A 10,225-nucleotide genomic window follows, 5' to 3' on the forward strand; every position below is an offset into this window, starting at 1 on the left:
TTAGAGACTTCCTTCAGGAATGAGCGCTCAATTCTCTCAATGATTCCTGTATCATAAAGAGAATCATGAACAATGTTAATAGGTTCCTGTGAAAAAAGGCAAAATGCTTTTACCGCAGCTGCCAGTTTCACTAGCTGGGTAGGCCCAGGTGGAGAGGTTATCAAATGTTCCCACTGTCCCTTATCATTTCTCCACAGGGTCACAGCTTCGTGTGCCTTTCCCGATCCATCAGTGAAAACAGTTTTTGCACCAGGGATTGGAGTTTTCTTTTCAAGTCATCCTTGTTGAAAGGGGAGTCCCTTGAAGGATTGTAGCAGGGCATGACGAGGCATTGTGTGAAAAAATTGTGCATTATAGTCCTCAAGAACAATTTGAAATGACAGTGAATCCCTGAACAGATGCTCTAATTCTGCTGCAGGAATAAGAAGATGTTTTACTGCTGGATCATATCCTGCCAGGCTCTGGCACTGGAGTCGTCCCATCGACAGCATCTGAATAAGCATCTCAAGTTGAATGGTTAGAGTTTTTGAAAAGGTGTGTGGCAGAAAAACCCACTCTATTAAGCAGAGAGGATGTTCCTGCACATCACACTGACCAATAAGAGGGTTGGAAAGATTGCAGAATCACAAGCAGTCACAAAGGAAAATCTGAATTTTGACGTGTGGCAAAGAAGTTACTGATGTTATCACTTACAATCTGTAAAGCCATTTGGAAAGTTTTTGTCAAGTGCCATGGGGAAGGGAGATCTGGGTCTCATTTTACAGCTGAAATAAGGGGGATAATTTCTTCATGGTGATACCCTCTAAAGCTTGGATCCAATTAAGAGTGCCTAACAACTTTCCAAAGGATTCAATGTGTGTATATGGCTTTTTACGGTCACTGGCTGTGGGGTGACCGTTGTCTCCAATAACTGGAAACCCAGGTATTTCCAGGGAGGTTCAGTTTGGATTTTTTCTGTGGCTATGCAGAAGCCTGTGCTGTCAAGCATTACCTTTAAAGCAGCAAGACAGTCACCCAGTAATGGAGAACTGCCGGAAGGATTTAAAATTTTCTCCATGTAGTGATACATCAGAAGAGATAATTATTTGTGCCATTCTGGTTGTATCCCTGAATGAATGACAAAGTGACCGATAACAGGATTGTTACTCATGGGCTGGGGCAGCACAACCCAGCGATATCGTTTCATGGGGGGCTCAAGAGTGACAGAAGGTAAAGAAAAAGGACCATTTAGGTGCATCAGGACACAAAGGAATTGTAAAAAAGCAGACTTTAAAGTCAATTATCAGTAACTCCAGGAGCAGGGCAACATTTCCTGATGGGCTGAGCCCTTCCTAAAGATCCTGTCGGGCTGACTTAGACACTTGGGGCCAGGGATTCCTTCCAACCGGGGCCACTTTGGGTGGGCTGGGGGCAGGTGGCAGTGTGTGCAAGGGCCCTTTGTGACACGCTGCAGCACGGTCACCCTGGCATGGAATGGAAGAGCGTGTCCTTTGTGACATGTGGTGACATAGGAGCTGACAGTGACAGGAGCAAGGCACAGCACTCGGAGCAGGCGCCGGGACAGGACGGGACAGAGCGGTGCTGTGAGGAGCCCCCGCACAGCGCACTCGTTCGTGTCCGACCCGGAGCTTTTCTGAGGCGTTGTTCCTACAGGTGACCTTGCGGCAAGACTGCGGGACTTGGTGGCCCGTGGCCTTCCCGAGGTTTCTCTTTTGCAGGTGCCCTTGAGGACTTGTGGACTTGGAGTTTTCCCAAGCCATCTCCAGAAGGTGCCCTTGAGGCCAGATTCCGGAATGGCAGGCAGATTACTTAACCTCTTCAAGGTCTTCAGACCAAAAAAAAAGAAAGGCCCTGAAGCTGGCCCAGCACAACAGCCTGAAGAACCGGAGCAGTTCCAGACACGGCAGGATGGTGAGTGCCAGAGCTGGGCCACAGGGCTGATGGCTGCAGCCAGCTTGGTCCCATCCCATCCCATCCCATCCCATCCCATCCCATCCCATCCCATCCCATCCCATCCCATCCCATTCCCTGGGGACATGCCCATGGACAGGAGGGAAGCGGGGCGGGGCAGACACCCCGCAGTGGCTGTGCTCCATCCCCCTGGGGCATCCCGGGGCTGTCCCTGCCTGGGAGCGCAGGGCTGGGCTGTGTTCTCCGGCCTCTCCTGCAGCCCCTCAGCTCTGGCTGCGCTCGCTCTTTGCCAGATGCATCCCTGGACGGGACACAAGTGCAGAAACCCGGCCGTGGCCGCTTCCACAGAACCCTGAAGGTACCTGCAGCCATCCCAGCCAGGGGCTGGGCCTGCTGTCCCTGCTCAGCCGAGCACTACGCTTGGAGCATGCCATGGAGTGTCCCTGTCCGTTGTTCTCCGGCAGATGTTCCGGAAGTTTCTGCGTGTTCAGCGCAGAGAGACCACCACCAGTGCAGCTGAGGGCCCCGCCGAGCCTGACTCGGGGCTGACCGAGCTCCAGGAAGAGCCTGATGTCAGCCTGGATTCAGCTGAGCACTCACAAGAGTCTGATGCTGTAAGGAATGAGGACACAGCAAACGGAGACAAGGCAGTGACTGACGACATGGCCATCACAAATGCCAACACCAGAGAGACTGAGGCCAACACAAATACTGACACCAAGCCCACTCCAACTCTGATTCAAAAATTAATACCAGACTATTTCAAGGACCCTTGTGCTTCTTCTCAGGAGCACATAAGCAGGCTGGGATCAGGCCTGGAGGCCTCCCAGGACTTTGTGCCCCATCAAGCCTTGGCCAATTGGCCTCCTCAGCCTTTGAGGCCAGCACAGTGGGGTGGGAAGGGAAGCTGGGGAAGTTGCTCCCTTGGAGAGCGCTCCAAGTCTCCCCCATGCCTCCTCCAGGTGCCAGCCATTGTAAGGAACATCCACCAGAGGCTGGTGTCCCATGACACTGTGGATGTCAGGCTGCAAATTGACATTGTGAGGCTGGCTGAAGAGCACCCTCCTGACGTGGTGCTGACCCTCCTGCACTGTGCCCCAACGTGTGACAGGTACGGGGCCCACATGCCTTGAGAGCTCAGGGCTCACCAGCCTTTAGGGCCCGTGGCCCATCACAGCCTGTCCAATGGGCTCTGCCAGACAGGCAGAGAGCTCCAGGTCCCTCGGGCCCCTCTCTTTGCCCAGCCTGCTGCCAATGCTCCCTCCCTGCCCCTCAGGGCACCGGGGCTCTGTCACCTGTGCCCCCACAGCTGCACAGGGCATGGTACTGTGACTGAGACACCCCTGACACAGAGCCCTGATCCCACAGAGCTGCTGAGATGATGTGGAAAACCATAGGATCAGTGGGACCAGCAGTGGAGAAAGTGCTGCCAACACTGCTGTGTGTGATGGAGGACTGGCCTGTGCACAGCGCATCCACCTCCGATGGGGATGACACAGATGTTTCTGCCCTGGCTGTGAGTTGCTGGAACTGGTCTCTTCTCAGCCCCCGGCTGCCTCTCCAGCAGCTCTCCATCCTCTCCCTGCCTCAGTCACTGGGCTGAAACCTGGGCTAGGGCCAGGCTCAGGGGCCACCAGGCCCACTGCTCCCCCTGCATCTGCCCCTGGGCCCTGACCCAAGGACACCTCGGCACTGAGCGCCGTTTTGGGATGCTTCTTTTGCAGGCAACTCTGGTGATCTGGGTGATTGTCCAGGTGCCTGAGTGCCACAAGGCCTGGATCCTTTATTCCTCCCGCCTGTTTGTGGCTTTGCTCTTCCATATTGTCATCACCACACAGCAGATGCCACCAGTGGAAGCTGGGCACTTCTGGAAAGCATGTCGCGAAGAACATCGCCTTACCATCAACCCCAGCAGGTCGCAGTCCTCCTGTCCTTCCCATGCCCTTGTGGCCAGTGCCAGTGCTCCCAGTGTGACCTGGGCTTTGCTCTGCACACAGGTTTGCAGTGCAGACCATGAAGGCTCTGCTCTACCGACTGCAGTGTGACAATGTGGTGATGGCTATGGAGCGCAAGCGTGGCTGGGACACGCTGCTGTGTGTTCACACCCAGCACTATGCCGTGGGTCTGCTGGCCAGGTGAGACCCCCTTCTCCTCAACACTGCCCTCAGCATTTGTGCCCTGTGCCCGGGTGCCCCCACACAGTCCCTGTGGTCATGGGCCAGAGGGCCTTGACACCGAGGGACGGCCAAGGAGACTGGAAAAGGCTGGGAGAGGAGGGTGCCCCGAAGGGGCCACCTCCCACAGCGCTCACATCCTCTCCAGGGATGCTGGGGAAAGACCAGACCTCTGTGAGTCCGTCCTGGCAGAGGTTTGGTCCCCCCACTTCAGGGTCTTGGTGCCTTTTTCTCCCTTCCAGAGAGATGTGCCGTAACTTGGTCCCTTTGTGTTCTCGCATCGCACTCCACTTCCTCCGGCGTCTCAGTAAGCAGGACCCATACTGGAATCTGCCCTTCCTGGCGTTCCTTGTGGAGGTGAGCCTGGTGGCCAGCACTGCCTCGCGGAGCTGCCTCCCAGCTCTCTGTCCTCTGGTAGCCGCAGCTGCCTGGGACGGTGCCGGTGCCCTGTGCTGCTGCCTGGGCCCAGCCCTGTGCGGTTCCGGGCTGCTGCTGGCGGGTGCCCAGTCACTGCCTGTGCCTTTCAGGTCCTCGAGTGCCTGGACTTGAGGGAATGTGGTGACAGTGTGCTGAAGGTCTTGTCAAGGTTCCTGTACAGCAAGTGCAGGGTGCAGCGTCGCCTGGCACTCAAAGGCCTCGTGGTGCTCAGCAAGGATCCCTCAATGGTGAGAAGGGGCAGCGGCTGAAGCTGCACTGGGGAAAGCATCCCCATGAGCTGGCAGGGCTGAGGCAGCTGAGGCAGCTGCTCCCAGCTCTCCTGCCTCACCTGCCCCAGTGATTTGGGGCAGGCCTTTGGCCTGTGGGCCCTGCAGCAGCAGGGTGGGGTCGCAGTGCCAGGGCGCTGTTGGCGCTGCAGCCGTCCATGGCCTCCCAGCTCAGCCTTGTGTTCCACACAGGCCAGAAGAATGGGCAGTCTGTCTCCAAGGCTTCTGGAGCTGCTGGATGATGCAGATGGAGAGGTGGTCAGCATGAGCCTCCGTGTTTTCACTAATGTTCTCCAGCACAAAGATATCCTGGTATCCAGCACCACTGCCCCAAAGCTGGCTGAGGCACTCCTGCTGCTCTTTGACCATGTAAATTTCTGCATCCTGAGCCACAGGCATCGGGTGCTTCCCAGGAACTTTATGCCCTGTGGATTGTCAGGCCTTTGCCCAGGTGGGCCTGGAGTAGTTGATGTAGGTCTTTTCCTTTCCTCTAGGAGAACAGCCATATCCAATTGCTCTCCATTCAACTCTTCCGTAAAGTGATGGAACTGGTAGTGGATGAGGGAAAAAAGCCCCTGAAGACAATTGTGAACAAGAGCCTCTACACACTTTTAATTTACTGTCATGATGAGAACTGGGACGTGGCGGAGGTGAGGGTTTGTGTGATGCTGGTGGATCTCTGGGAGGGGGCTCGGCTGCCTCCTGCCCAGTGCCTGGTGGGCTGCAGCCTGCTCCAGGCCCTGGCACAGGGATGTGAGTCCGGTGCCCTGGGCTGTGGGGCCATCTCTGGCTCTCTGCTGTTCTCCAGGCCTCTCGGGAAACACTGCTTCGAGTGGCCGAGTTCCTGAAGAGAAGGGATCTCGAACAGTTCCTGAAGAAGCAGCCGCCCTTGAAAGTCAATGACGGCCCGGTAAGGAGCGCCTGGAAGCCCCAGGCTCAGCCTGGAGAAGGCCCCTGAGCGCGGGGCTCAGTGTGCGGGGCTGGCAGCTGTGCCCCTGCCCGCTGCTGCACCCAGAGGCCGCGCGGGCTCTTCTCCAGGCTGCTGTGGGCCGAGCCGGGTACCCATGGAGCCCCGGCGCGGCGGGGCTGCGGGGCGGCCCCGCGGCTCCCCGGGCAGCAGCCGGCCCTCTGCCCCCTGCGGAGCCCGGCGCCAGCAGCTGCTGGCCGCGCCTCAGGGCTGTGCGGGCAGGGGAGGCCGGGGCTGGGCGCAGGGAGCGCCCGCCACAGGGGCTGAGCCCGCGCCAAGCCTTCCCTGCTGCCGCTCTCTGCAGCTGGCAGAGGACACGAACCGAGCGGCCGAGCACCAGCGCCGGGTCCTGCGCTGCCTGCAGAGCCTACAGGAGTCCCTGCGAGAGGCGGCCTTCAGGATCATGGGTGAGCCACGAGGCCGGGCTCCCTCCCCGGCCCGCCGCAGCTCCGCCCCAGCCCCGCCCGCTGCCCCAGCAGCGCCATCCGGGCCCGGCGCCGTGGAGCCCCGCCTGGCCCGGGCGCTGCTGCCGCCCTCTGGCAGCCGTGCCCTTGGGCGGCAGCGTGCGGCAAGGGCCCGGGCTGAGCCCTGCCGGGCCAGCAGGGCGTGTGGCCGCAGCGCTGGCAGCGCCGCTAGCAGGGAGCTGTGCCGCTGCCGCCGTCACAGGCTCTGCCTTCACAGGGATGCCCGGGCGGCGCCTGAGGAGGCAGCAGGAAGAGCTCCAGCTCATCTGGAATGGTGAGTGTGGGCAGCGGGCTGGCAGCGGCGACTGGCGGGGAGAGCTGCAAGCCCTGCCCGGCCTTTGAGGGCTCTGCTCCCTGTGTGGACCAGAGGTGGTGTGGGCTGAGCACAGAGGGGTTTCAGGCACACATGGGGGAGTCATGGCAAGTACCTCCTAGCTGATTGCAATGTCTCCTACTCCCTTCTGCGTGGGATGGCCCTGTTCAGAAGGTCTTTGAGGATTCCCACAGATCCGGGCTGTTGCCATGGCTCTGTTCCTCTCCCTTTCAGCCCTTCAAGCCCGGAGGCAAGGTGCCAGCCCATCATCCTCTAGCCTGGAAAACCAAGCCCGATTTCCCCAACCAGATGGAGAAGTAGGGACATCATCTGGATCCAGTGAACCAGTGTCCCAAGAACAGCACCAGGAGACACTGAAGAGGACATCACCTCTCAGCACAGCTGGAGCTCCAGGCACAGCCGACGCTGGGCAAAGTTCTCCTGGCTTCAGCCCTCTCCCTGCCTGTAGCTAGCTCCCTCCCTCCCTGCCTCCTTCCCTCCAGCCTTCAGACATTGCCCATCCCCATTTTTCTCTCCGCTATTCCTTCCTTTTGTCAGCTCTGCCCCACCAGCCCTCTAGCTATCCATGTCCTTTTCTTCCCTTCACTCTCCCTCCCTGTTGATGGCTCTGTCCCTCCAGCCCTCAGACACTGCCCATCCCCAATTTCTCCCTCCCAGCTCATCCCTTTGCTTCGCCTGCCATTAATAAACAGTTTGGCTTCTTCACTTTGCCTGCATCCCTGTGGAGCTGAAGCGCCGCAAATGCGGGGCCCTGGGACACACAGGTCCCTGCTGCCGTTCTCTGCCACGCCGTGTTTTGTGCACAGGAACGAGGGCAGGTCAGGCTGGCACGGTCCCTGTGCTGAAGCTGCAGTTCCACAACACTGTGCAGTTACAGATCCTGCTGAGCACCCTGGAGTCCCTGGATTTTGGAAGAGCCATCCTGAGGATGCTCTGAACCCAGCTGAGAGGGATTCCATGGCAAGCATCCATGGAGAGCACAGGGGTGGGAATGCTGGAAGTTTTCAAGAATAGCATCCTGAAACATGGCAGTGCTCCATCCGTGCACAGCAGGATCAGGAAGAGGGCAGAACCAGAGACCATCCAGGCTTAACAGGCAGCTTTGGGTGTGCCCAAGAGCAAATGAAGCAGCGGCACGGTGCCCGAGACTCGGACACGCGACCGTGCCGGTGCCCGGAGCGCTGCCAGGCAGTGCCGGGATCCCGGCTGTGGTTCTGGTCCCCACAAGTGAGGAATGGCAGCCCCAGGCTCAGCCCCAGGCAGAAAGCCAACCAGGTGAGAGCAGAGGGAGGGCACCCTCCCAGTCTCTCTTGGCCAGGGCCGCAAAACAGCCCCTGCTGCTTCTTCCTCCGCCTGTGTTTGGGGTGTGCTGGTGGCAGAGCCAGCCAGCTTGTGCTCTGCGTTCCAAAGCCCCTTGGGAGCGGGCATGAGAAGTGCTTTGTGCACAGCAGAGAGTACTGGAAGGTGCTGGCAAGAGCGTCCTGCGGGAACAGGGCTCTGCTCCCTGGCCAGGAACAGCCTGGTTTTGGTGCCGAGAGCACAGGCAGGAGTTGAGGCAGGGGAAGAGGCAGCGGGCAGCTTGTGTTTGTAGAGGGCCTGGGGCTGCACATCTGAACCTGGGAACACACTTGGGGCAGTGCCAGCTAGAGCTGGAGTGCCTGTCCTGAAGGGACCTGAAGTCATTCAGCCTTGCCAGCGTTGCTTAAGGGTGTGTTGGTGTTCCCCAGGAAAGCTGCACATGTGGGGAAACGCCTTTGGAGGAAAGGGGCTTGCTTCTCAAGGAAAGTGCTTCCCACGGAGAGCCCAGTGAGATAGGTGCAAGTGTTCCCCTTTGGCTCTCTGTACCCCTTTCAGTCCTTGAGGCCCATTGCACTTGGCAGAGGGGCAGAGCAAGGGAGAAGGCAGTGAAGAGCAGGTTTGGCATCTGCCTGGTCCTGCAGACACCAACCCAAGCAGCTGCAGCAGGATGTGTTACCCCCTTTGCACAGAGGCGTGAGCAGGAGCATCTCTGTCCAGCCATGAGCCCCAAAGCTCTCTGTGAGAGCTGTGAATTAAAAGGCCTTTACACACACACTTGTCACATCTTCCCCATCTGCTGTGTTTCAACTCATGGCAATAGGCATTTGCCTCCCGCTTGGTGGGAGCTGCTGTGGCCCAGGGCCAGCACAGAGCTGGGCTGGGTGGGCCAGGCAGCGTGGAGTATCTGGGCTGATCTTGGTGTGTCCCTGGACTCAGAAAAGGCTTGCAAGGTTTGCCTCCCAAGGTTTCCTGCTCATTGGGCCTCCCTGTGCATCTTGCAGAGAACACGGTAGGCATTTCTGGCAGCTGGGCATCAGCAGGCCTTAAAATGGGGGCGTGTTGTGGAGCAAGCCCAGCTGAGATCCCCTGAGAGGAGCCCAGTGCTCCTTGCTCCTCTCTGCTGACACGTCAGCCTTTGTCTGGGTTCGGGATGGCCCTGGCTGTGTGAGGGCTGCTACGTGGACACGAGACAGCCGGTCCTGTCCCGCTGGGTGCCAGCAGTGCCTCGCAGCAGTCCTGCATCCACGTCAGGATGCTGGCCAAGAGAGGCCCTGGAAGCTGAGGCACATGATTTGAAGCTTTTGCAAATATACACAGGGGATGGCCAATGGTGTTCCCTCAGGATACAGCAGTCCTGAGGGGTCTCCCTAATTCAAAGAAACCCTCAGATAAATGCATGGTCTGCTAAAAGCCCTTTTATTGTGCTGGCAGGAGGGCAGGGGTCTGCACCCTACCATAATGTTTTTTGGCCACGTATAAATTTCAGTGGGTTGATGCAGAAATTTGATAAAAAATACCATCCATCATTAACCTCTTGAGGTTATTCCATAGGCAGGGGGTTAGAAATACATTCTGTCAGATTCCTGTACTTGAAGCTGATGTGCAGACGCTGGCCAGAGCGCTCTCCATGCCCTAAAGCAGCACTTCTTCCTCATGCCTTCCCTGCACAGGGCTCATTCCCTAGGTGCCTTTGGTTCTTCAGGCAGAATGTGTCTAAAGCTTTTTTCAAGTCCCTCTCCTGTCAAGTTAGGCCCACCAGGTTTTTCTCATGCTAACTGGTGCTAATTACTTACCTGTGTCTGTGCTAAGTACTTGTTTGCTTATGTGAATTGCTTGTGCTTATGTCAAACAAAGGCCTTCTTTCATTCTCCTCTTCTCTTTATCCTGAGGCAAATTCTTTTGCAAGATCCTCTGGACAGTCCACAGTACATATGTGCTGTTATGCTGCTGTTTTAATTTTCTACCACATCCATAGGTTCAGGATGGTTAAGAGGAGGATTAATTTTTTAAAAATTAGAACTGGTTTTCTGAGGAAGCTAAAAATCTGAGGAGCTGTTGGTGATTCCAGATTTGTCCATCACAAGAAGACACCTGACTCATGATTTTCTCTTTCTTTCTCTATTTTGGTGATGATTTCAGGAATTTCTTTGATAGCACATCTGAGTGTCCATAAGGCTCTGTGAGATGCATTTTTGACTTCTGCCACTGGCCATTCTATATTAGGCTGGTACAGCATTTGCTTTAGAACATCAATGTCCCTTCCAGTTTGGAATTTGGGCGCTTCGTGATACACATCGTACGCATTCTGCATAATGTCAAGAGAAGTTATTGTGTGGTGCAGCTGAAGTCACATCCACTTTTGGTTGTGAAAT

At 57.0% G+C, this 10,225-nt stretch overlaps 1 long non-coding RNA gene across 1 annotated transcript; it reads left to right on the forward strand.

Moving 5' to 3' along the window:
* Window positions 1–6,109: 6,109 nt before the first annotated feature.
* Window positions 6,110–7,228, forward strand: LOC135309394 (uncharacterized). The gene is made up of 3 exons (XR_010369667.1): window positions 6,110–6,163; window positions 6,438–6,494; window positions 6,768–7,228. It is a non-coding gene; the product is annotated as an uncharacterized LOC135309394 (long non-coding RNA).
* The last annotated feature ends 2,997 nt before the right edge of the window (window positions 7,229–10,225 follow it).

Source organism: Passer domesticus, chromosome 10 (genome assembly GCF_036417665.1).
Source record: "Passer domesticus isolate bPasDom1 chromosome 10, bPasDom1.hap1, whole genome shotgun sequence".
NCBI lineage: Eukaryota > Metazoa > Chordata > Aves > Passeriformes > Passeridae > Passer > Passer domesticus.